Here is a 26093-nt window from a genome sequence, read left to right on the forward strand (position 1 = left end):
CTTAAAAAACATAAATGATGTATCCTCGATATGTTACTGACTTACTAATACTGGTATTTTCCTTTTATTAACTTCCTCTTTTATTACGGGTAACCAGATCCTACTGCATTCTGCCGAGGAATTTGCAACGCAATTGGTCTCATTTAGCATAATTAGAGCTGCTTCGTTGATTTTTCTCTAGTTACCATCTGTTTCTTTTAGGACTATACTTGAATCATTCCATTAAACCATGCGTGTTTACATATTGAACTATGTTCATTTTCCCATGCATGCTTACATATTTGATATCTATCAAATTCTCTATTTTAAATAAGATTGATATTCACTTATTCTAACATTTAATGGCCTTCATCATCATCATCATAAGTGGCTCGACAATCCGTTGTGGATTTTGGCCTGATCACAAACAAGTCAATACTTCTGTCGATTCCTGGCAACTTCCCTTCATCTTCTGACTCCTAGAATATGTAGGTCTTCTTCCACATCAACAATCCATCTCATTCGTGGTCGTCCTCTGCTTCTTGTGCCCCCTGGTTTTGAAAATGTTAATCTCTTCGTGTATTCGTGATCTGACATCCTAGCAATGTGTCCAGCCCATCTAACTCTCTGCTCTTTAACGAATTCCACAATATCTGGATCGGTGTATAACTGATATAGTTCAAAGTTGTATCTTCGACGCCATAGCCCATTTTTCTTTACGGACCCAAAAATCTTTCTAAGAGTTTTTCTCTTAAAAATACTAAGAAGTCTTTCATCATTTTGAGCTAAGGTCCACGTTTCAGCCCCATATATCAAAACTGGTCTTATGAAGGTCTTGTATATATTAAGCTTTACTGCACGGTTTATATTTTTATTTTTTAAATGTTTCTGGAGACCGAGAACAGTTCTGTTTGCAATTGCTATGCGTCTTTTTATTTCGTCGCTTGTCGTGTTTGTTGCGTTTACTAGCGATCCAAGATATGTAAATTCTTTGACTTGCTCAAAGGTATGGTTGTTAATTTGAATTCTCTTAATAATTATTAATGGTCTTGATGTTTCCCCCAAATAAAACTGATCGCCTTCAGAAGGTATTTTATAAATACAAATCTTTGTTCCTTCTTGTTCATTGTTAGGTTCAGTTTTAGATAAAATAGATCTCAATGTGTTTGTTGTTTTGAATGTTGGAAATGAAACGTCAATAAACTTGTTTTAACCTTCAGTTGTGGCTTATTCACATTAAAATAGTATCTACTTTAAAATCTCACAAGAAAATAGCTTCAAAACAATATTAAGAAAACGTTCCTTTTATATCTTCCTCTACATCGATTTACTGACGAGTTGAAGAAAATTAATAAAAACTGAGAGCAGAGCATGATGGGGTTGGAACAAGAAAAGGACGTCTATGTTCAACAGTGGCTATTCGAAGCTAGCTGATGATGTTATTGTGGGTTCTATTACGAGTATTGCAGGTGTTCGACTATCGGGGGAGTCTATAATCTCTAGAGAGTGGGAAATAAAATACCACTCGCGGACCAATAGACAGGGCGGACGGTACTCAGAAATTTAACTGTAGTCCTCCAAGTCGGGACTTAAGGCATCGGGCTAACTCCCCGGTACTCGGAAAATTTCAATGTTAAAAAACCCAACACACATCGGAACAGATTGATGAATAATGCATTTTGGAACTTGAAACGTACAAGGTTTTAACATAATAAAAACGAACTAATACACGAATTGAACATATTGAACATGGATATTACAGTGATCACCGAAACAAACAAACAAACAAGGATCAGAAAACGGAGAATTCGATTACTTCGACAGTATGGTACCAGAGGACAAAAGGGCTCAACATAACTATATGGGAGGCCATTAGTGAGAGGGTGATACAAATGAATCTAATAATTATAGGCTACGAATTAACAATTCACTGGTAAACACACAGTTTGCTGCCGGAAATTTTTTACTGTTTCTATGTAATTTGGGTTTGCTGAATCCAAAAAATGCCACCAGATTTGCTCCATCAGAACGTTTTCAGGAAATACGACAGATCACATTTCTAACATTTAACGCAGCACTAGCTACATATATGTAGTGTTGCTACCAACTAAATAAACAAAACACTAATAAAAAGTAAGATATTTATTGTACAATAATGTACTTACAAAAATCATCACACATATCTGCCAAAAAAAAAATTAACTTTTCATCTAACCTAACCAGCATCGCAACACAAATCTGCTATTCAGCGTCACCTAAAACTTACTTTTCATAGGATTTTCTTACAAAGGATTTAAAAGGACGGTCCCTTTGAAGACTCCAGCAGTAATCCGCCATTATGTGAGTGTCCCATCTCCCCTGATACCTCTCTTCCTTGGTTTTGATATCTTGGTGGAAGCGTTTCCCTTTTCCTCACTAAGGTCACCAAGATTTTCTGGGAAACGGTCTAAGTGGCTGTGGAGATAATGAATTTTAATACTCATATGACAACAGTGTTTGTTAAAATTGTTGAGCATTTCTTCCACTATATCCCGGTAATTTTCCGATTTATTGTTTCCAAGAAAAATTTGCACAAGTTTCACAAAAGAGCACCATGCATTCAATTTCAGTCATCGATTCTGTAAAATGCGAATCTTTTATAAGTTGTCTTATCTGAGGCCCATCAAATATTCCGGCTTTCAATTTTTCTTTACTAAGTGCAGGGAATTTGCTGGACAAGTATTCAAAACAAGGACGATTCTGGTCTAGGGCCTTTACAAATTGTTTCATCAGCCGTAGTTTAATATGTAACGGAGGTAATATTATTTTCTCTCGGTCGACCAATGCTTCGTTAACTACATTAGCTTCTCCTTGAACTAAAGCATCTTTGAGATGCCATTTTCTTCTACTCCAGTGTTTGTCGTTAGCCCTGCTATCCCAAAGAGACAGGAAACAAGGATATTTTGTATAGCCACCTTGTTGTCCCAGGAGAAAGTTCACCATCTTAAAATCAACACAGATCGCCCACTGATGTTGGTCATACTTGATGTTTTTTAGCACCAGCGAAATTGTTTTATATTCTTCTTTCATTTTTGTAGAATGCCCAATTGGTATACTTCCATATTTGTTGCCATTATGTTAAAGGACACACTTTAAACTTCGTTTGGAACTGTCGATAAAAAGACACCAGTGATCTGGTGTATATTCCGATACACCCATTTTGTCTAACAGTCTTTTAATATTATTACAAAAAACCATATCATTTTGCTGAGAAAAAAAAGGCAAAAGATCTTTTTCTCTATTACGAGATCTATTTCTAGATTAGATAGTATGCAATTTTGGTGTCTGGGTGAAGAAGATTCTTTTGCTTTAGTCTGGAGGCAAGCAACTCGGAAGAATCCTTTGGAAGGTTCAAATCTCTGATAAGATCACTTAGCTCTTCCTGAGTAAAGAGTTCAGGTCGTGTTGACTCCTCTTCAAAATCACTGTGGTCTTCTTCAAATCTATTAGTCTGTAGTTTGTCAGATAACGTTTCGACATTATCCTCTGGTAACGTAGGTAGACAGCTAAATATTGGAATGGGTATCTGTTCAAACTGATGTGGAATTGGTCTTATTGCTGAATCCAGGTTAGGATATGTCCACGTATGTCGATTGTTACGATTAATGCCCTTTATATTGACAATACAGAAATAGCAATCCTCAAAATGATTTTTTGGTTTCCTTCATACCATTGGTACATGAAATTTAAACATTTTCGTTGTCCTTTCGTCCACTGTCGCAAGTTTTCTAGACAAGTTTTGCACACTACATGTGTAGCCCAGGATTTATCTTGATCTCCTAAATAAACACCAAAATAGGCTTGATATGCCCTTTTTATAAAATCACAAACTGGTTTTCTACTTTCCTTAACAATGTACTCGCCACATATGTAGCAAAAAAACGTCCGGGTTATTCACACAACAACGCCTGCTTGCAGAAGCCATGGTTTTCAGGTCATAGGTGGATGGTGAGGACACAGTAAATGATAATGGTACCAGAGTAATAGCTTTACGTGAATAAAACGAAAGAAAAATTGCCAACAGATTCTTTCAACACCGAGATATTAACAAATATACGTGGATACAAAATACACAAGGTCTACAATCCATCATAGATTACACAATCATAAGACAAAAGATAAACATGATTTTACAAGATGTACGAGTATACAGTACGAACTACTGAAGCTGAATCATGAACCACAACACATCTGCCAAGATGTTAATGACTATGATGATGACGAGTATACAGAGGAGCCACTTGTGGCAGTTAAAGAGCAAGACTTGAGTCTTGAGACTTGGAGTAGTGAGACCACAAAAATTAAAAAAAGAATATGAAATGGGGCAGAAAAGAGATACAACCTAAAGAGCCTAGAACAAGAAAGCGCGACAGAATCATATAGCAATAGACTGGACCAAAAGTTGGAAATTAAACAATTCAATAATAGCATAGGAAGGAACTTAAATATATAGAAAACCTTAACAGAGAGAAATAATTCAGAGCATTCTATTAGGAAGTTAACATCAACAGAAAAGAATTCAAGACAACCACAAGCCAGTTCAGAATTCAAAGATGAAGAAAATATGTATTGAATAGATGGGTGGAATATTTTAACCAGGCACTTAATATAGAGGAAGAAGAAACAAACATGGAAGACGAAAGAGTTGAGGTAAGCGGAACAAACGGGAGGGAAGAGGAACTACCAACGATTCTTAAAGTTAAAGATGCAGTTAAAAAACTAGCCAAAAATAAATAACCCGGAATAGATAATCTCCCAGCTGAACTATATAAAGAAGGTGGACACGATACCATAATAGCACTACAGCAGCTCATAAAAGAAATATGGATACAGAAATCCCTCTCCAGTGATTGGAATATTGAAACACTTTGCACCATACACAAAAAACGAGATACCTTGTAATGCTCTAACCACAGAGGAATTACGCTTTTACCTCATTTATTTGTAAGCATATCTTTTTTGCTTCCTTAACCAATCATTTTATTGCTTTTTTATCAGTATTTTACTGGTATTAAATTTGTTTTATCACGAGATTAGTCTTAATAAATAACAATTACTGATCAAAAATTTGCATTCATGAAAAAACGAAGAGGGAACCGTTAACACAAAAATCGATAACGATCACCCTTTGGCCCGACATTGAAAATTTTAGAATGTCTCTCATATTTACACGCTTCAAAAAAGTAATTAAAACATATTGTCGTGTGCAAGGACGACTATATATCTACAACTGTCACGAACTTGTCACAAGAAATGCGGACAGATCAAAAAGCTTACCCTCTTTAAACTCTGAATCGGTTTTAATTGTGGTATTGTATCATTTGTAGAAAAGGGCTTTAAATCGTTTAAATGTCATTAATGTTAATTTTAACGGCAAGCGTATTAGAGAAGAACTAATTGTTGTATATAAAAAAATAATTGCAGGGTTAATTTTGAATAAAATTTTATATAAAAAAGTAATATATATATATATATATATATATATATATATATATATATTTTGTTATGATTGTTTATTTTGAGTTCAAACTTAGTTTATTGAGCCAATAAAAAAATTATAACTTATCTGTTATCAAAAGTAAAATAATCCTTATATTACCTGTGTTCGATGGATTCAAAAGATTTTCTAGTTGTCTTTTATCGGGAATGAGAAGAAAGGATAATAATACAAATATATTATATTACAAAAATTTACGTTTCTTTATTTTATATGAACGAATAAAACAATTATTAAATTCTGTCGTTATCTTATCAATCAGCATACAAGAAAATAAATCAAATTATTATGATAATAAGATTATAAAGCTACATACATTTATATTACGTGAAAAAACCAATTTTACTTAAAATTTTTTTTACTTGAAAAAAGAAACCACAAAACTTTAAACTTTTGATTAGCCTAACAAAACCTCAGTTCTTAAATTTTAATGCTAATGACCATGATGTCGAAACGATCCTTCACAGATATAAAATTCAATTGTACAAACACTTACAGTTTATTTTCTTCTTGAGTTGTATGTTGGAACATACCCAGAAAAGTCCAGTCTCCTCAAAGATGTGATCTCCCCTCTTTGGCACCTCGGCTCCTTCTTTACGTCTCTGCAAACCTCCTTCAGACTACACAAGAAACACCTGATTCACTTCTCCAAACTCCGCTACTTATTTATGACACCAGGACCTCCTTTTGTCAACTTGATGCCGTAAGAATACTTTCACATATACTTTATAAAATGCCCACGGTAGATACAAGGACCTCTTTTAATCTACTTGTTATCTCCTTTAAACTATTCACTTCTTTTTATTACGCCGGTATCCAAACTCACGAACCACACCTTATCTTGGGACACACGACTGTTTCCTTTCGATGACCAAAATATGACTGACCTCTCCTGTCTCATCATCGACTCCCAAATTCCCATTTAAAAACGACCGTCCAATCAAAAAGCTTAAATTGTGTTTACTATGATATTGGAAAAGCCTAATTTCGGTTTCAGAGAAAACTAAATAGCTTACTTTAAAATTGGTTTTTTTCAATACATCATTTATACATATTTCAAAAGATTAGAATATGGTCATTTAATACTCGACTCTACAAACAATGAAGAGATTAACTTACAGGTAAAATGTCTTCTAATTCTAAACAAAGGTTTTTTGATAATTTTGTTTGCAACGGAAACAGGTCGTTTGCCAAACAAATTTCTATTCTTATCTACACTAAATCTTATCTTAAATTAATATACAATTTGTCTATATTGATATCTTGAAATTTTATTTCGATGGATATTTTTATTTATTTTTCTTTGGTTGGGAAAGAAGAAACATAACAATATATATACATATATATATATATATATATATATATATATATATATATATATATATATATATATATAGATATATATATATATATATATATATATATATATATATATATATATATATATATATATATAGACCATTATATTTATGTATGAACAACATTAAAGAGGGGACAATGGAAAATTTAATGGATGGATATACATATGTTTACTTAATGATTATCTTTTTGTTACTTTATTAGAAAATATAAACAAACAAATATGAAAGAAGTTAATAACAACTAATAAATTTTAATAAGTAAAAACAGAAATATGACTACTGTTATTATTGTTGTAATAATGGGTTTCAAAGCCAAAAAATATATAAAAAACTTTTTTATAAAAAAGGGACAGTTAGTTTTTGAAGATCGCGCCGCGTTTTAAAATGTAACGCACGTATTATAATAAATTATATAATTATTAGTGTAAGATAAATTAGTAATAAAGACTTTAATAAATTTGTAAGTGTTATAAATAGAACCTTTAATAATAAATAAAAACAATAAATTAGAATTAATAAAAACATAAAAAAACTATAAATCCTAAATACTTTTGAAAAGAAACCAAAGAGTTTTTTTTCTGTAAAACAATGCCTATACCTATACCCTCGTGAAATAAAGTTATGGTGCATAAAAGAAAAATCGCGTGTGTTCCTGTTTTTGCTTCGTTTTTCGAATATATTTTTGTAAAAAAAAATAGTTTTACTTTAAAATGTGACGTTTCGATAGGAAATTTAATTTTCAACAACTTTTCTGTACATGTAAATGTATAAAAAGTGCATAGAATTCACCCTTTAACGTTGTAGTTCCTTTCTAAAGTATATAAACAATAGCCTATCACCTCACTTAGATTTTAAAGTTGACCTATTTCTTTTTTTATTGGGAGTACTAGATGATGATACCGTACTTTCCTAGATAAACTGCATTTCCCTCGAATTTGCTTTTATGTTAGTTAAACCTATACATGTTACAACACGTTTCTACACTTGTTTTAAGTCTAGTAGATGTACGTTGCCTCTTGCTTCTTGTTGCATAAAATGCATAACATTTAATATACTCATAATTTCTCGGCTTAGACCTGAGAAAACTGTTTGATTATTTCACGTCATTGTCACTGTTATTCATGAAAACTTTGTCGCAGACTGTACCGACCCAAGTTTACAGGTCGAGTTATTTACTTCTACTAATATATTTCCGGTAATTTTACTGCGCATCAAGTAGCTGTGGTGATGTAATATTACATTACGAAAATCGTTCCTAGATTTGACTAGTAAATATGGACACCAACGACATTGGAGCGATTTGAGGGCATGATCATCTTTCTTGGAGGTGAAGTAAACTGGCCACGGAGATGGCCATCCTGAATAATCCAGAAACCGCGACGGATCTCAAAGCCAACATAACCCATGCCATCGGTAAAATTAAGCCTGATTCATCCAGAGCCATGAAAACTTCGACAATTCGGATGGGCGCCATCTAAGGAAGCCTCTGCGGAGATTCGAACGATGTTATATTCCATACAAAAGAGGATTTCTAGAAGACTTTCAAACGAATAAAACATTTTGATGATAACTCAGACACAATGTGTTTTATTTAAATTTACAGATAGTAAGAGCTTAATTAAAACCATAAACTTATTAACATTTGCCTTTTATTTCATGAATATGACGACGGCAGGTGAGTTTGTTATTGACAGTTAGTCCTAAGAACTTTTAGCTGTCAATTAACTCCAAATCTCCTCCATATAATATAAGAGAATTGGAGTATTAAAAAGTTTGTAAATAGTACAGTTTTCAGTGATATTCAAAAGCTGTATTTCGCTACAGAGTGTCTTAATCGTAGATGATAAAAATATATTTTTTTTTCCTCGTATAATGTTAAATTCGACTTTATTCTGTTACTTGTTCAAAATGTTGCTTTTACCTGTTCAAAAATTATCTTAATTGGGCCATAAATATAAAAGTTAGTCAAGATCAAAATTTGTTAGCATTTAAAAGTGTCTGTTTTTTATAACCTGATTTTTGCATTTTCTTATTTCTTGATAGCCTTCCCACTATTCGTTAAAAAATAATATAAACGAAGATTTAGTGCCAAATTCTTCAGTTTCAAATTAATCTGCGTAATGACTTCTCGTAAATATAAACAGAGTTGTTAATATACAGTAATCCTGTACACTTTCCATCTTTACATACAACTACAACTTACATGCTTCTTATCGATCTGAGACTTGCGACCCAGTTTCTAGACGACATAATTAGACCTAAGCAATTGTCAAACAAAATGCGTCTCGATTCCAAATAACGACCCGCACGCTCTACATTACTTATGATTTTAATAGGAAGATGAAAAATTTTATCTCAATTAATTAATAGTAAGTACTTTTAATAACTAAGATGGCCAGCATAAACATAGATATATTGTGTAAAAGCGACATCCGACAGATAAACCCAAAAAAAATTTAACAAAATCTGGTAAAATATATCACAGGAAATAAGGATACACATCATAGATACACAAAATCTCATAACATTTTAAATATATCATTTAGGTTAACACACCGACCGCAGATACAAGCGACGAAGAAATACATGGGTTTATATAAGGAAATACACAATATACTCAGAATGATTCATCTTCTTCTTTTTCTCGTGCCACTCCTAGCGGAGATTGGAAATCATCATGGCCACTGCGACTTTGTTAGCAGCGCGCCTAAAAAGTTCAATCGAACTACACCCGAACCATTCACGTAGATTACGAAGCCACGATATTTTTCTTCTTCCCACACTTCTTTTGCCCTTAATTTTTCCCTGCATGATATTTCTTAAAAGTTCGTACTTTTCACCTCTTACAATGTGCCCCAAGTATTCCATCTTTCTAGTTTTTATCTCATTTAGAATTTCGCATCTTTTGTCTAAAGTTTGGAGTACTTGCGTGTTAGTGACGCGGTCCATCCATGATATTCTGAGAATGGGCCTATAGCACCACATCTCGAAAGCTTCGATGTTTTTTGTGGTCAACTGTTTTAGTGTCCAAGCCTCTACTCCATACAACAGGGTAGAAAAGACATAACACCGCAGCATTCGTATTCGTAACTTTATATTGATATCACGATTGCAAAAGAGTTTACGCATTTTATTAAAGACTGATCTAGCGATTTCTATTCTACATCTAATCTCTTTTGTTTGATCAGTATCGTCTGTGATCCAAGCACCTAGATATTTATAACAGGACACACGCTCAATCGTTGTATTGTCTATTACAAGATTAGCTCTGATGTTCTTTGATTTCGTAATTACCATAAATTTAGTTTTTTTCAAATTAATTTTCAAGCCGTAACTGTTACAGTATATATTGAGACTTTGAACGAGATGTTGTAGTTCTACTAGCGTTCCCTTTAGGAGAACCGTATCGTCAGCATACCTTATATTGTTGATCGTCTCACCATTTATTATCAGACCAAGATCTTCTTCCTCGAGTGCTTGTTCACAAATAGCTTCACTATACAGATTAAATAAAAGTGGCGACAAGATGCATCCCTGCCGGACTCCTCGACGGATTTGAATTTCTTCTGTTAGCCTACCCTCAACCTTCACATTTGCTGTTTGATTCCAATATAGGTTGAATATAATTCGAATATCTCGGCTGTCTATATTTTTCTTTATTAGAATTTGTCTTAGTGGTTCATGTTGTACTTTGTCAAAGGCCTTTTCCAAATCAATAAAGCAGGTGTAAATTTCTTGGTTCATGTCTAAGCATCTCTGTGAGAGAACGTTCATTGCAAACAGAGCCTCCCTTGTACCCAGCCCTTTTCTGAATCCCATCTGAGTGTTACTGATGTCTACGTCTAATTTCCTATAGATCCTATTATGGATTATTTTCAGGAACAGTTTTAGAGCATGACTCATCAAAGCTATCGTACGATATTCGCTGCATTCCCTTGTATTTGCCTTTTTTGGCAGTAGTATAAAGGTCGAACGGAGCCATTCCCTAGGTATTATTCCAGTTCTATATATTGTGTTAAATAGATCTAGGAGTATTTTAATAGATTCATCGTCCATAAGTTTGAGCAGTTCTACGGGAATTTCATCAGGACCGGGGGCCTTACCACTTTTCGCTTGTTTGATTGCATAATCTATTTCTTCTCTGATTATATCAGGCCCTGTATCATCTGTATATTCGTTTGAGATTTCTTGTCTATCTTTGTCATCAAAAAGTTGTGATATGTATTCTGTCCATCGATTCATTTTTTGTTGTAAATCTGTTATGAGTAAACCATCTGTATCTTTGATCTGTCCTGTCTGTGTTGTTCTTCTCCTTCCTGTCATTTCTTTAATCTTTTTGTGTACATTAAAAAAGTCATATTTTCGCTCCAGTTGTTCCAACTCCTGGCATTGCTCACTTAGCCATCTTTCTCTAGCTTCTCTTATTTTCTTTTTTATCAGTTCATCTGTTCTTTGTATCTTATCGGATTATTTGTTTTGTGTACCCTTCTTTCACACATCAACTGTAGTATTTTCTCATTCATCCATTCTTTATGTTTCCTTTCTTTCGGTGTTAAATTTTCTCTCCCTGCCAGCATTACGGCATGTTTAATATTCTCCCATTTTTGGTCTATGTTATCAGTATTTCTATTCAGTTTCTCTATATTTTGTAAATTTTCTTTGATGTTCACTATTGTTTTCTCTTTTATATGTTGTTCACTCAGTCTTCTCACGTCAATTTGTTTCTGTATGTGTTTTTGAATGATCTTTAGTTTTATTCTTAATGTGACTACTACTGGATTGTGATCCGAGCCTATATCTGCTCCTGGGTAGGTTTTAGCTGAGAGTATAGAGTTGCGGAATCTTTGTCTAACAAGGACAAAGTCAATTTGATTTGATTCATACTAGAGAGATAACCATACTCATGGGTGATTTAACGCAAGAATCGGTGAGTGAATACACGAGTCCATTGTAGGAGCCTATGGGCTAGGGGTTCGTAATGAGAAAGGCGACCGTTTGGTAAGGAACTACATCGGTCAAACTAGTAGAATCTTTACCAAACGTATAGCAGGACACAAAAGGGCGTCCGAAACAGCTGTAGTTTTCAGTGTTTTATTTTTAGATAAAATAAACTTCTATCAAGTAAGGGTCGAATCCATCAAATATTACACACTCCCTAAAAAAGACTTTCTATACATGGAGATCGGGTACTGTGTAGACACTTCTCTATGATCCCGGTAGATAACAGACATACTTTACAGAAGCGACCCTCCCACGCGAGCGATGATTTGCTTTCAATTCCTTATTAAGAGAAACCATGTCCCATTCCCTTTATTCTTCCTAGTTACCTATTTGCTATTTCGTAACAAGTTAACATATTTGGAATTAGAGACGTCAGATGACCCGGTAATGACAAATGCATCACTGATGGTGGAATGTTATACGAGTATTACTCTGGTAGTGAGGACCAACAGAAACATCCAAATATTGTGTTGTAGGATTGGTAGATAAAGATAAATCCGTCATCGGTATCGTATCCCTCTCATAGAGAGTGATGATGGTACAGATAGTTAGATAAAAAATGCGAACAAATATCATACAAGTATATGCTCCAACGTCACAGTGAAGCTAAATAAATCGGGGTACCAAGATCTCAAGACTAAAAGATCTCCACAATGGTCAACATGTTCCCATCTTGGAAAATAGTGACTTGGCCGGTTAGAAGTCTACGTCAAGCTAGAAAAGTGCATAATACAGTTAAAGGCATGGAGAAGCTGAATATAGATATCTTATATCAAACATTTTCCATTATATATACATATAATGAAATATCTAATGTACATTTAATAACACCCCTGGACAAAGATCTATGGTAGATTATATTATAATCAACAGAGATATACATCTATCAAAAATAATTCCTCATGAATGGAGATCAAGCATCCTAATACCTCTCTTCAAAAAGGGAGACAAATGGGACCAGGAAAATTACAGAGGAATTAATTTATTAAACACAACACTAAAATTAACAACCAAAGTGATAACAAGTAAAGTGAATGAAATTAGAACACTAGCAGGAAAACAACAAGGTTTTAGGTCGGGAAGATTATGCACCGGCGCTATATTTATAACGAGGCAGGTGCGAGTAAAATCATTAGAATACAATAAACCGGCATATCTATGTTTCGTGGAATTTAAGAAGGCATTTGACCAGGTCAAATTAAAGGACGTTATCCACTTATTGTACGCAAGAGAGATACCTTTAGGAATAATCAAAACGATCCAAAATATCTACCAAAACAACAAAATAAAAGTAAAAGTAGAAGAAGAACTAACCGACTCTATTGAACCTGGCAATGGGATAAGACAGGAAGATTCTATTGATTTACATGATTTACAACGTATGCTGCACCAATTTAATATAACCGCCAGAAAATTTAACATGTTAAGTTCTCCAAAAAAGACAAATGCATGGTTTTTACGGCAAATTTACTACGATGTAAATTGGAGCTGGTAGGTCAGACAATAAAACAAGTGATGGAGTTTAAATATCTAGGCATCACATTATCTAGCTATGGAAAGCTCGAAACTTAAGTGGAAGATCAAGTGAATAGTGCAAACAAAGCCGCAGATTGCCTAAATGAAACAATATGGAGAAATAAAAATATCGGGAAAAAAATGAAAGGCAGAATGTACAAAACAGTCATCAGACCAATAATAACATACGCTGCAGAATCACGACCTGACACAGAGAGGACAAAAAGGATGTTAGAAACAGCAAAGATGTAAACACTTAGCTAGAAGTACAGATATACGACGTAGACGCAATATGGAGAACATCCAGAACTGAGTAAGAAATAGAAGAGTAGAATGGAACGATCATATAAGCCGAATGACAACAAATATGGTAGTAAAAACGGCAATAGACGGTTCCCCAATAGGAAAACGATCAGTAGAAAGACCACGAAAACGATGGAACGAAAACTTATTGGAGGCAGATTAAAAAACAGATAGAGTCATGTCTACATAAAAAAGAAGAAGAAAAAAACACTTTCCAGTCCTTGTTTTTTGTCATTTAATTGTGTTCGTAACAGGTTTTGTTCTTCTGCTTCAATATTTTCTCTGCATTATCCCAAGTCTCCTTACACCTCCCCCTTTTTGTATTTGTGACTTTCCATATTCGATAAACAGGTATTTTGCTGTTTATTCTGTGCAAGTTAATTGTGTATTGATACAATATTCAGGTCTGTCCTAATAATTTCATATCTCACTTTGTCTATTCGTGAAACACGTTTTACTCTTCTCAGATATTTCATTTCAGCCGTTTGTATCCTATTTCTTTCCTCTTGTATTAACATCAATGCTTCACAGCCCTGTGTAGTAGCGGTCTGTATATTTCCTTAACTGCTTACTGCGAAGATGGTAGCTAAATAACATGAAGTAATAACTGAAACACTTCTATCATGTGTCTTTGTATACTTTATTTTAATCTCTATAAATATTTTTTTTAATATTTTTCCCACTTTTACATTAATAAATGGTTTATCTTTGTTTCTTTCTCTTCATACTGTGTCGAGAAAGCTCCAAAATAGTTATGCATTTCCTTTTTCATCATTCCGTATTTTTTTTTGTTTATTTCCTATCGTATCTTGATCTGTGATCGGTTTTTAGGAAAATTATTATGTATTATTTTATAAAACTTTAATTCCCATATGTATTACCAGATATAAAAGTTGGCAAATAGTGGAATATAGCATGGATAAGAGAAAACACCCTTTAGAATATATATCAACGACTTCATCCTAGTTGCACCGTATTCGACTTCCTGTTTCCAACCTCTTTCTTGCAACAATAGGAGCAATTTATTGACAGTCGAATTGAATTACAATTTTTGAAACATTGAAAATCGATCCATCATACTCTCAAGTAGGGGATATAATTCAAATAATCAAATAGAAAGTATCCAGGGCTTCAATGGGTACGTCCCGTATTGATAAATTAGTTGGGAATGATTGGTTAAGTTTTAACGAGTTCGTTTTCGGCTTCGTTCCAATCTAATCACGATTCAATAGATCAATTTCTAAATTTTTGAACAGTGTAATAATAGCGGACTATTTGACGAACAACGACAAAAAAATCAAAAGTATTACAATTTTTAATAAAAATCATACGCAAAAGTATTTAAATGATATAATAATGTATAGAGGGTGTTTAACATTACATTGGAAATTTGAAAAGCCAGAAAATTTTAAATGGAATCATTCATTTTTCGTTATCACGAATGGCAATCTACAACAAAAATATTAATCTAATAATCTAAAAGACCTAAGGATTAATTAATTACAATTGTTGTCAGACTCGAGAATGAACAAAGCGGATGGTTTGCCTACACATGAACATACTACCTACCATTGAACATGAGAGAAACAACTGTTTTCTATATTCAGTTCAGTCAAACATTGGCCTTGTGATTTATTTATCATCATGGCCAATGCAAGACGAATCAGTTGGTATCATCGAAATTCTCGGCATGAGAATTTCCAAACTTCTGCGCAGATTATCAATGTTTTCGCTCATTGTGAGAATGCGAATCATGACAAATCTTGTGTTAAGCGAAAAGATTTCAGTAAATGGCATGCATATTGAAGAAACCACCTCATATAAGTACTTAGGACATGAGATACGCGTAGGAAGAGATAATTAAACGTGCGAACTAAGCCGCCGCATAGGACTCACTTGGGTGGCATTCGGCTATGTTCTTAAATCAGAACTGCCTATGTGTCTTAAAAGAAAAGTCTTTAATCAGTGCGTGTTGCCAGTACTTACATATGGTGCAGAGACATTAACACTAACCAAGAAAGTAAGAAATAAAATTTGTGTTACCCAAAGAGCCATGGAACGATCGATGTTAGGCATTTCTCGTAGAGATCGGATCACGAACAAGGAAAGACGGAGAACAGGAGTGACAGATGCCATAGAAAGAATTATGACCCTTAAGTGGAACTGGGCGGGGCACATAGCTAAAATGTCGGATAACAGATGGACACAGCGAATAATACAGTGGAGTCCGAGACAAGAAGCACATCGAAGTAGAGGTCGTCCACCAACAAGATGGTCTGATGACATAAAACGGATCGACAAAAATTGGATGCAAACAGCACAAAACAAAAATACATGGAAAATACTGAGGGAGACCTATATCCAGCAGTGGATAGATCCGGGTTAAATGATGAAGATGCGTTAATATAAAATATGACTTAGTTTACTGTTTTTTGCACTTTCGACTATCATTTCTTGCATCCATCCATATGCTATTACCCTCAGCAGCGCAATTAAAGTGGTTAGTGTTGCAATAATTACTTTTTCTCTGTTCCAATTACTTTCAAAGCAGATACTTACCCAATATGTTTTTTTTAAACCTTCCTTCTGCTTCTGCTTCTCTACCTCGCGGTTTTCCCTAACAAATTTTTCTAATTTTTCTTTTATTGGAGTTACAACTTCAAATCCAGGACAACATACTGGGATAATCCCAGTACGACATAACTGGTTCATCACTAAAATCAGAATCATAAAATCTCTCAATTTCCAATGGCATCAAGGTCCCACTTCTGCCGATACGATTCTCCCAGTCCGCTATTTGATTTCGCTTAGCGGCATATATCATTGTAAATAAACAATTGGATTATGTTTATTCTCTTTGAAGATTCTAAGACGCAATTCTTAAAGTATTTCTCCTTCGATGATTTTTAGACGCAATTTTTTTAGTAGTAAATAAACATTTTATTGAAATTTTTATAGAGTAAACAAAAAAATGCTACAAACAGAAAAATGTAAATCTTAAATGAAATAATTAAAAAGGTTCTAAAACTGTTTTCTTGTGGCAAGTTGAATATTATGTTTACGTGGAATTAAGCTACAATTGATTGTAATGAAAATTTCATTTTTAACAAATTTTAACACTTCGGAAATCGCTTTCAAAAAAAGATTATTTTAAACATTCTGCGAAAATGTATGACCAGCAAGTTGTTAGTAGTGTATGTTTTTCAACATTGATGGTTAAATTACTTGGCCTCAATATTCTAGGCAATAGCGTGCGTTTGATTAAAACATTTGAGGGTGGTGTTTTTAGGTGGTGTTAATATCAAATTCTGACTGTTTTGTGTGTTTTTTGTATTATTTGTTTGTGTAATGTGTGTTTACGTAGATCATCTGTTTGTATATTGTGGGTTGCAATTTGTATGTATAAATTGTAGATGATATAACTGCGACTTCCTTTAATCCCCTATGGTTGGTATGTTAGTGTTGTTGACTTCTTCTTTTAGTATTGGCAACCAAAGCCTGCCTCATTCTGCTGATGGGTATGCTACACATTGTTCTCCATTAAGTAGGATGAAAGCTGCTTCTTTGACTTTTCTCTTTTTCATGTACATTTTTTTCATGATTATTGATGCATCTTTCCACTGTACTATGTGATTGTATATCTGAGATTTGTCGAAGTCTCTGTTCTTGATTTATGTTTTATGTTCGTTTATTCTGATAGTTAGTAGTCTTGCGGTTTCTCCCACATAGAAATTATTGCATTCACAGGGTATTTTATAGATGCAGTTCATTAATCTTTAGTGTGTGTTATTGGGTTTGGTTTTGGATAGGATAGATCTCAATGTGTTGGTTGTTTTGAACGTTGTTGTGATGTACTTTTTTACAACATACAAATACTACAGAAAAATATACAAACCAACCAGGATTTGATATTCCGAGGGTAAAAACTCTCAAATTTTTTCAACCAAAAGCAGGTTATTGCTTACAAGATCAAGGCCAATTAAGTCAACCATCAATGTTGAAAAACAATATACTAACAACTTTTTGATTATACATTTTCGCATAATTTTTAAAATAATCTTTTTTCGAAGACGATTCCCGAGGTGGAGATCAAAACGTCAAACATTAGTTTAAAATGTAATTCTAATTATAATCAATTGTGGTTTAATCGCATATACAGATTGAACCAATTTAAAACGGAACATACAATTTAATATATGTCTGTTTGAACTGCATTTGAAATAGTGGACCAATATAAAACTTGGACAAAAATAAATACATACCCGGTGATAGACATTGTATAAAATATCGTTCAACTATCTGTCTCCTTTAAAGGAAAGAGGAGTTTGCCTAATAGTCGGAGAGATAGAGCCGAAATTTTGAACTGATCAGTAATATGGCATTTCTCTATTGGAATATATTCATTGTATCTGGGTAAAGACTTTGCCTTACAGGCGGACGTCCCTCGTGGTACAGGGGGTGGCTATACAGGGATGAAGTTGAAATTTTTTTCGGAAAAATTAACGATCGATAATATGGCTGAAAATTTGCCCAGAGTAAGATCTTGGTATAACTAGACGAAATCCCAAAGGGCGGACGCGAGAGTGGATACATAAGGGGTGGCGGACAGGGGTGAAGTTGCAATTTTTTGGGGAAAAATTAACGATAAGTAATATGTCCGCCATTTTCATGGCTTATTATTTAGCCCCTAAAAACTCTAAATCCAAAAGGGCGGACAGCTGGGTTGGTACAGAGAGCCACAAAACGGGGTCAAATGTACCACTTGCCTGCGCATTTTAGGTCTCGGTAACAATTTTCAAACTGATTTTATTATGATATTTTTATACCGATTGATTTGAAAATTTGTATGCTCACTGCTGTTACTATTCTGAGAAGCGTCAAGTAGAGTTTTCCTCAAAATTTTCCAAAAAAATTTCCGTAAATGAAAATTTTCGTAATTTTTTGAGGTAAAATCTAATTTGTAGAATCCTTTCAATTTTCTGTAAGTTATACCATGATTTTTTTCCAAAAATTTTCAAACGATTTTTCCGATAAGAAAAAAAAAATTTAGAAAAACTTCGTCATTTTTCTCACTCTCATTGATGTTATCACATTCATAATCTTCGTCACTTTTACTTTCAATAATATCACATTCATTATCTGCTTCATTTTCAATCACTACTTCTCGAACTGATTCTGGCATCTGAGGTCCACTAAACCATTTGAATTTATATGTTTCATCTTCAAACTCCCAACCATGTTCTTCAACAATCAATTCTGTTGGTACTTTTTTATGAGCATTTGTCCAAATATTTGAAATATAATGAGCTCGCAGTAGATGTTGGTGTAATTCATCTTGACATGGTGGTAAGCTTGAAGCATCGAAATTTTTTAGTTTTTTTTAAGGCTCGTTCACATCATGCAACTTATACTGCCGGTTAAATAGTAAAAATCTGACATCGTTTACTTTTCTTTTTGAAATTGTTCTCGTCAGTCCTGTTCCATATAAGTGACTAAGGTTTCAAAAACTTCATTACAATCGAAGTCAGTCAAATCGAAGTTGAATAAAAGCATCTTGATACTTATTACATTTAGCGCATGCGTCTAGAATTACTGATCTAAATGAACGCGCATCATTATTATTTTAATATTTTAAAATAATAATGATGCAAAATTAATGTCCAAACAGAATTTGTAAAATTATAATTAACTAATGAAAAAAAATTCAATCAACTTGAAAGTTAAAAAAAAATCGGTTGCCTGTAAAGTCGGTTTTACGGGCGACGATTTTACGTGACAACGTCTTTTTCTCGGTAGAATATTTATTGATATGAATATTATTAAATTGCACAATAGGAACAAGGAATTGAATGAAAATAAGAATTGCACAAATTTTAACTATAGAAATATATTTTGTTTACTAAAACATTGTACATGTAAACTTAAACTTAACTAATTTCTATTTGAGTGATTTTGTTGAGGATAGGACGATGATAGGAGAAATATGAAATGAAAGGAAGTGTTTCTGCTGTAATGTGTCTTGAACGCCAAGAACGCTCGAGAAAGACAGAGACACAAGCACGGAAGCACGCACCGATTCAACGCGCCTAATTCTCTAGTGCTGCGCGCGCAGCGGACCGATCATGTTTGAGTGGGAGAGAGACGCAAGGCATTCGCCGGTCCGGCGGGCCTCTCTCTCGTTCGGTGACTCACTGTAACAGACGTGAGCGGGCGTTACACTTTTTCATGAATGACTCCGAGCCACAACCTAATTTAAGACGTTGTCACGTCAAAAAAATATTGAAAATATCTACAAAGTAAATTTCAAAACTTAAAAAATTGATAATTCCACTATTAAATTGATTTTTATTAATAATTATTTATAAAATGTTAAAGGAATTCTACAATTTGAATTTTACCTATTGATAAATAGAAATAATATATTTTGTATTTGATTATTAATGTAATAATAAATCAAATTTTTCTTATATCTGAACAATCATTATTTATGCAATGTAAATTTAAAAACCTTTTTATTGTAATAAAAAATAAGTAAAATTACTATTTGTTATACCAAAAATATTTAATAGTTAACATTATAAATTCGGCCCTATCTCTTGGACTATAAGGAAGCGATAAGTGGATTGACAGCATAATAACTGCTTTTTAAGTCTAGTTTTTCAGTGATTCTAGGCAACCTATTTGGGTGGAGTTTTGACTTGTTCTTGAATGAGTTCCGAATCCAGTAGCCCGCTGAAGTATTGGATTTTTATAATATAATTATTTGACAACCTTTTGTTGGCCAACCACCTAGAGCGGAGTTGAGCCGAAATACATTGATTTCGTATGTTCCGTTTTAAATTCGTTCAATCTGTATGTCGAATTCCACAGAAAATATACACTTTTTTGATGCCAAAAAAATTGATTTTGAAATTTAAAAGCATACACAAGAGGCATCCCTGCCGTACTCATCTTTTAATGTTAAGAGCCTGTGATTCCAAACCGGCAACTAAAACTGATGTTGTTTGATTCCAATACAAATTTGCAATCATGCGAACGCCTCTGCCATCCAAGCGAATGTCTCTTAGAATTTCGATCAATATAGACATCAATATAACATTTGAGACAAGGAAATTCCAAATAGTTATAAAATTCTTCGTCAGCGGTTTGTGACATTACGTTGAGGATTACCAGCTCTGTCACAAAAGCTGTACTATCAATAATTTTATAAACCTTTAGTTTAATAAACCTTTATAATAATAATTTTTGATATTTTCAAAAATAAACGTACTAAAGAAAATTCATTATGTTTTGACATACCTAGTATACGACTGCGCTCGTATTCCATTTTATGTTTTACAAAACGTAATTTAATGTGTAATAAGTTTTTACAATTGATAATAAAAGTTTTCCATATGGCTCCAATTTTCTGAGACATGTTAAATAGGTACGTAATAAAGTTCTAGTTAAAAATATTTATCTGCCTTTTAATTATATAAAAAATCTGTTTAATGTAACAATTTTCTGGCAACCACAGCCCCTGTTAATGTAATCATTTTACAAAATTTACGTCTCTATCATATTCATAAAGCAGATTTGCATTGATTGCATTAGAGTAAAAACGCCAATCAAACTAATATGAAAATGTCATTTCTCAATAGCCAACTTGATTTAATACATACAACAATTGACTAAGTTCGACTTTACGATCCGTGAAGAGGCCAGATGTTACTCGAAATTTTGTTTGGATTAGTTTGTTAGGGCAGTTGCGTAAAATTGACCACTGTCCACTGATGCCCATTTTGATTACAGGCGACAACACGCGCAATTGACCTTCTGGTCCACCGGCCACTTGCTTTGTTTTCCTAACAAACTGAAGAACGTGTGGCAGGCTGTTTTGCTGAATGCATGCATCCGCTGTCGTCTTGACTAAGCACATAGACTTAAATCGCACAACAACAAAAAATACACTAAATAAATATTAAAGGCATTTTCGATTATACAGTGTCAACAAAAAGTAACATAAAATGTTACACTAAAGAAAAATTATACGATCGGAAGAGATTCCACACATAATTATAAAAGAAGAAAAAAGAAATGTCAAAAAAGTTTATGTAAGTGTTGTTTTTTTTGCTCTAAATGTTAATAAAAACTTGTTACATTTAAAGTTCTGTAGAATCTTTGATAATAGAGATATCGAAATAATTTTTTTACGAATATCTTAAAAAAGAATAAATCTATCTTAAAATATTCATAAGATGTAGGTAGCGTTTATTTCTAATAAATTCCACAGGGTGTTGCAAAAAACGATGAAAAAACACAACTTTATTTTTACACCCCGTTTACGGATAAAACGTTAATATTTAAAAAAAAAATATTAATATATTGATTTACTAGAAATAGACCTATAATATGAAAAAACATCATCAAAATCCAATTATTCATTTAATAGCTTCAAACTTATATTACATTTAAGGTGGTGCGTTAATTTTGGGCAGTAGTGTATATATATATATATATATATATATATATATATATATATATATATATATATATATATATATATTTCAAATTATTTTCGACCGTACTGTTTTAAATATTGACAGTGCTGACAGTGAAGTCGAATGAATGAACCAAATTTTAACTTTTAACCAATGTTTGTAAAGGAAATAAAAAAAGTAAAGTTTAATAAACATTGCAAAATTTAATAAGACAAGTGATGAAAAAATCGACTTATTTTATTAAAGCAGTAACGCAGATTAGATTAATATTGTATATCATATTTGTACGAAAAATAGAATAAAAATCAATATTGTTAATTATAAAAATACAAACAATTATAATTAATATAAGGAATGTATTAATATATTGTGTAAAAATTACCTGAAATTTAATTTATAAAATATATAAGTATTATTACATCATTAATATAAAATGAAAAAATATATGTTGATTTTCCGGGATTTTCCGAGATTTATGGGGGGTGAAAATTATGTCATCATTATTAATGCCGCGACAGACTATTCCAACCAAATTAAAAAAAGTATTTACGGTGAATTTCAAATGGACTCAATTTTTCCGAGGTTTCCCATATTTTCCGGCCAGTGAAAACTATGTAGTTATTGATATTTCGACGAGCTACCCCAGAATAAAAAAAGAGGCTTCCAGCTGCAATGGAAGCCGAGATAATGTAAATTTTTCCTACGTGTTGCAATTTGAAGTTTCGATGTCGAAAAAAAAACAGAGCTGAAACAGTTATTCTCTTCACTTTCCTATGTTGATTTTTCGAAAGTACCTTCGTTTCGAAGGGCTGTAAGTTTCGAAAAATTAGATGAATTTTATAGCTATAAGTTTCAATATAAAGTTTAGATTTTCATTCAAAGTTTGTGCAAATTTTACTTCTTAATGTTTATAAACAATGGAGATATGATTTAAAAAAAAATAGTCGCTAACTTCGTCCCTATTGGTCATAGAAGGTTTTTTATTTTTTAAAGTGAGTTTTTTTACCAGCTATCCAATGGTTCTACGTACAAGTCTGTAGCTTGAAAAATATAGAAGTTATTACAATTGTTTATAAGTAAAAAACATACCCCTTTTTCAAACGTTTATTTTATAAATAATTTCGATGAAAACGGAATATGCATTAACTTCTGAGATAGCCTAAGTCTTAAATAATCCTATGAAATTTGCTAAATGTGAAATTTCGCACAAATTTAAAGGACAGTAATTCCTCGATGTTTAAATGTATTAATAACATTTTATTTTGTTAATAAAAAAGTTGATTAAATTTATAAATTAGTGCAAAAAAACTGCTTTTTTGTAAATATCTCCGTAAATTATTTATCAATTTTAATTGAAAAAACGGGAAAATAAAGATATTCTTGATATAAAAAAATGATATAAATATTGTTTTTTTTTAATATAAGGGAAAAAACTTATAGACAAAAAATCAAATTGTGACCATAAATTATTGTTTAAAAAAACGCAAGGTAAAAATAGGAGTATCTTTTCATCTATTCGTCATCTAGTAACCCCCACCTATGGCTTAAAAGCTTCAGATATCTGCGAAAAATTTTGCCGTGAAATCGATGATTTTTGCATAATTAGACTTGGGCTATAACGAGACAAAACAAGTAAATACTATGTAGATCAGAAACAAAACAAAAGTAAAAATCATAAGATTAACAGTCACAAAACTATGTGATTTAAATTAAAAAATATTGTTCTGAAACTATTTTTCTGTGTCATTTCTATACTATATTTAATGGGAATCTGAGGTTGCGATGTCCACTTCGGAAATTGATACATCAAATATAAATATATATTTTCAAATGATATTGAGGTTTAGTCCCATTAAAAATAGTAGAAAGCAGTGGCGGCTTTTGGGGGTAGGCAGGATAGGCCGGGCCTACCCAATAATTTTAAGAGCTTTAAAATTGAAAAACATATATATTCAAAAATGATGTTAATGCATGTAAATAACTTTTAAATGTACTAAATCACTTAATACCTTAGCGTTTTATATTGTCGTGTTTATGCTTGCTGTTTAGGCACCATACGATCGGGCCTACGCCGATCATCGTTGTCACTTGTAACGTAATTATCGAATTGTAATATAAATTTTCTTTTAAATTATGATAAAAAAATATGTAACATATTCTATAATTGTAACATATTTTTAAACAAACAACAACAAAATTTAAAAAAAATCGTAAAATTCGAAAAAAAAAGATTCCCACTTTCACAAAAAAAAATATGTATTACACACACTGGCGGCTACAGAATTTTTTTTGGGGAGGTCATGGACCTTGAGGGTGATTACTTTTCTCTGATGCAAGGTCACTTTTAGTCTTACCACGAATAGAATAAGTGGGTTTTCAAATATTTTTAGGGAGGGTCATGACCCCGTGACCCCTCCCTCTGGATCCGACACTGATTACACATAGCTATATGTAATTTGCTGGTTTGGCCTACCCAAAATTTTACCACACCAGCCGCCACTGGTAGAAAGTAGAATATAAAAGATACAGAATATTTTAAATTAATTTTTTCTAATTTCGAAGTTAATTACCTATAAAAATTCAGATGGTACAAAGTTATATAGTCTGAGTTAAGGAATCATTTTGTTGTTTTAAATATTAGTCGTAATTTAGTTTATTAAGTACATATTATTATTTTCTATTAAATAATTTTTAAAAGGTAAATTCCACTTGTAATATCAAATAGAGCGAATAATTCAAATTATTTATTATGTTTTCCACACAAATCAAGATCGATAAAGAAAAAAAAAGTTGTAAACATTTCACACGTCTCGACATCTCCCAGCGATTTAATAAATACTCAATGATGGCAATTTTTTGTTCTGCCATTTTTATCCAGCGACCTGCAAACCCAATGGTGCCATCTACAAAGCATTTTGGGAGACATAAAAACCTCTGTTGTGTTTATAAATAAATAGCAAAGGTTAAATTAGGTTAAGTAGGCGTACATTAACGAAAAGTTGGGTAAACATCTTAATTGGCAATTGTCAAAACACGAATTAATAGTAATTAAATCAAGTAGTTTCTATTTTTATTTCATGTAAAATTCAACAGGTGTGTTGACTGAAATATTTCATTAAAGAATTAATTATGGGAACTTACCGTTGTTTCGACAATTAATGATAAATTTTGAGAATTAACAAATAAACTAATATCAAACTTGTTCACTTTTCACTTTCACATGGACGTTGAAACGTCTTAAAAACGTTGCTTTTAAGATGTCTACTTTTTTATTTTTAATATTCTTCAAATCAAACACTCAGTATTTAAAGTTAAAGCAGCGGTTGAAACATTTCGAACTAATCTAATGTAAACATAATGGTATTTTCCATGAAATCCTCTTTACATATTGAGGTTATTCTAGTATTCGATAGAGGGCCATACATGTATTAGAAAATTATATATTTTATAATATATAATAGCGTTATAATAGTAAACGCATGCATGTAGAATATGATGATATTATGATGATAAAGTGGTTTGCATCTCGACCTTAGACAAGGACGGAGTCTCTCTTTGCTTGTCTAACAAGCTTATCAAAATTCTTAGAGTAGGGAATTTTACACGTCAAAATTCCCTACTCTAAGTCAAAATTTATACAACGTAGGCGCGTGCTGTGGGTTGTCTATCGTATAGTCTGATGTATATAGTATTTTTGTATTTTTCTAACTTGTTCTTTATTTAAAAATAAAGTAGACGGTTTAGGTTTAGGTAAATTTAGGCGAATCCTGAATTCGATTTCCGATTTATACGTTCTTTATTTATTTTTGAAATTATTTTGAAGGTTGGCGTCGTCACTGATTGTTGAAAAGGTAAAGTTGTCTTGGGACTATATTTGATTTAACCGTTTAACCCTTAACTTGACGGTGTGTACTCCAG

The 26093-nt window shown here is 32.6% G+C and overlaps 1 protein-coding gene across 6 annotated transcripts in view; it reads right to left on the bottom strand.

Moving 5' to 3' along the window:
* Nucleotides 1–25476, bottom strand: part of Asph (Aspartyl beta-hydroxylase) — a 192978-nt gene extending 167502 nt beyond the window's left edge. For 5 of the 6 annotated variants that reach the window (XM_072545736.1, XM_072545739.1, XM_072545735.1 and 2 more), the window contains exon 1: nucleotides 25317–25476. The gene's annotated coding sequence lies outside the window, so the exon portion shown is untranslated. The remainder of the gene's footprint in view (nucleotides 1–25316) is intronic. The other variant, XM_072545737.1, reaches the window with a different exon arrangement.
* Nucleotides 25477–26093: the final 617 nt, after the last annotated feature.

The sequence above is a fragment of the Diabrotica undecimpunctata genome, chromosome 10, assembly GCF_040954645.1.
Source record: "Diabrotica undecimpunctata isolate CICGRU chromosome 10, icDiaUnde3, whole genome shotgun sequence".
Taxonomy (NCBI): Eukaryota; Metazoa; Arthropoda; class Insecta; order Coleoptera; family Chrysomelidae; genus Diabrotica; species Diabrotica undecimpunctata.